Source organism: Apium graveolens, chromosome 3, assembly GCF_009905375.1.
Source record: "Apium graveolens cultivar Ventura chromosome 3, ASM990537v1, whole genome shotgun sequence".
NCBI classification, from domain to species: Eukaryota; Viridiplantae; Streptophyta; class Magnoliopsida; order Apiales; family Apiaceae; genus Apium; species Apium graveolens.
In genome coordinates this window covers 292049145-292052120 of record NC_133649.1, presented here as the reverse complement: position 1 = coordinate 292052120, position 2976 = coordinate 292049145, and positions in this window count along the sequence as shown.

Below are 2976 nucleotides of genomic sequence, written 5' to 3'. Positions count from 1 at the left end.
TCCAACAAACATCTAAAACCTATTTTATACTCCTAGTGCTAGCTTCTGGTAGCTTGGGCCTCAAAGTGCACAACAATGATAAGGTCAAATCTCACTCTAAACCTCAGGGTACCAAACTGATTTTTTGCAGAAACTAATACTCTACTTTCACCAAGGTTCTTACTTAACAAACCCAACCAACAACAACCAAAAACCCAAACCAAATCTTAACTAAGGTGTTCTACTGAACTAACTCCCTTACACTTAAAATAATCTTAGTGGAGATCATCCTTACCTAAGGTGCAACATAGCAAAATAAAAGTTAACACATTACACAAATTACAAGTCATCAAGTTTTTTGAAAACGACAAGTTATATCTTCTTTATAAATATATACGAATTAACATCACATATCAAGGACAACAAATCAAGATTAATATCTTAACCCTACTGAAATTAAGGCTTACTAACAAAAATCAATCCAAATGATCAAATACTTTCGAAAATCTTGAGTGGTTTACATGCATGCATGCCTTCGAATATTCAAAACAAAATAATATGGTTTCCAAAATAAATTTTATCATTAAATTAACATGCAAGCCTAGAATAAGCTATAACTAAATGATCACTTAGCATGCAAAGGGTTTTATCAAGCTTTTGCTACAAAATTCATGTTATCACCACCAAAAACACATAAGAATGAAACAAGGCAACAAAACAACCTCAAGAACCATTCATTCGGCTCCATCAAGGTCATGGCCGAATGAAATGGAAGGAAAATGAGCATTAAAATCAAGAGCCTCATTCTCATGACTTGGCATTTTACCATTCCTTTAGTTCCCTCAAAATACAACCTTAAATCCATGAGAACCAAGATTGTACTTTGCGTTCCAACTAAAACTTTGACATGCAAACTCAAAACTTAAACTTTTCACTCAAAACTCTTTGGATTATATATGATCAAGATATAGGAAGTAACATTTACTTGAATGGGAAATAGAAGCTTGAATGAAAAATGAAAGAAAGGAGAGGGTGTGGGGAACGGCCAAAAGAGCCGAGAGGGAGGAGGGCCGAGAGGGGAGGGAGGAGAAAGGAGGGGGGTGGAATGGTGAAGTGAAAGTGGAGTGATCATCACACTTGCTTGGGTTTTTTTAATGCTTTTGATTTGACCAAAAGTGAGTGGATTTAGGAAATGACAAGAGTAACCTTCTAGCTAAAGTTAGGTAGATTTGCATGCAAGGACAAAGTGGTAACTTGGCTAGTAGAATGAAAGTAAGTGAGGTTGGAAATGCCTTCTTTGCCCCTTAGTTGAATGGAAGAGTATTTGCATGCAAGGGTAACCATGTAATTTGATAATTACTAAGCAACTAATTTTCAAAGATTTATTTTTATAAAATAAAATAAAAGTTCAAAAATTATAAAATTTATACCATAAAATAACTTGGATTTTTAGAAATTTTATGAGATCACTTTTGAAATTTGTGAATGAAATAATTTTTAAAAGAAAATTTTCCAAGGTATAGAATATTCCTTATAAATAAAAAATAAGGGCAATTAATAAAACTCTTACTTTGAAACATTTATATTCTACATAAAGCAATTTATAATACAACAATTTCCATTCACACAAACGTACAATCATTAAGTATATTTATAATCGGCTCTAATATTATACAGAGTTCACTAATAATATTACACAAAATGCCGGTCGTAACATCCTCTCCCCCTTAAAGGATTTCGTCCCCAGAATCTAAGAGAACATATGAGGATACCGGGAACGCATATTAGACTCTAACTCCCAGGTTGATTCTTCGACCTTGGGGTTCCTCCAAAGTACTTTTACTAACTTTACCGATTTATTTCTAAGACTCTTTACTTTCCAGTCGAGTAATTTGACAGGTTGCTCCACAAATGACAGGCCTGCCTGAATTTCTATAGGTTCATATTCTATCACATGGTTGGCATCATGATTGTACTTCTTAAGCAATGACACATGGAACACATTATGCATATGCTGATACTGAGGTAGTAAGGCTAACTCATAAGCCACCTTCCCCACTTGACTCAAAATTTCAAAAGGACCTATATATCTAGGCGCTAACTTCCCTTCTTTACTGAATCTAAACAACCCTTTCCATGGCGATACTTTCAGCAAAACGGCTTCGCGTACTTGGAATCTAACATCCTTACGTGCTGGATCCGCATAATTTCTCTGTCTATCTTGAGCAGCAAGCAACCTTTTCTGAACTAATTTGACTGTCTCGTGCAACTAATGTACCAATTCTGGGCCTCAAATCTTTCCTTCTCCCACTTCATCCCAAATTGTCGGTGATCTACATTTATGTCCGTATAAAGCTTCGTATGGTGGCATGCCAATACTGGAGTGATAACTGTTGTTATAGGAGAATTCTACCAATGGCAAGTGGTCGTCCCAACTTTCTGCAAAATCGATTGCACAACTGCGCAACATGTCTTCGATTGTTTGAATTGTCCTTTCGCTCTGACCATCAGTCTGCGGATGATACGCCGTACTCATGTTCAACTTTGTGCCAAGACTCTCTTGAAATTGCTTCCAGAATCTCGAGTTAAATAGGGGATCTCTGTCTGAAACTATCGATACGGGCACGCCACACATACAAATGAACCAATCTGTCCAATGACGACTTCTCATTAATTGGAAGAAAATGCGCCGACTTCGTAAGGCGATCAACTATAACCCATATAGCGTCATGTCCGGATTTCGTTCGAGGTAGTCCCACTATAAAGTCCATAGCAATGTTTTCCCATTTCCATTCTGGAATCTTTAGGGGCTGAATTAATCCGCTTGGTCTTTGATGTTCTACCTTTACTTTCTGACAAGTATAACACTTCGCAACCCATTCTGCCACCTCTCCCTTCATATTTGGCCACCAAAAGTTCTGCTTCAAGTCTCGATACATCTTGGTGCTTCCCGGATGGATTGAAAATCTTGAATTGTGGGCTTCTTGAAAAATCTCA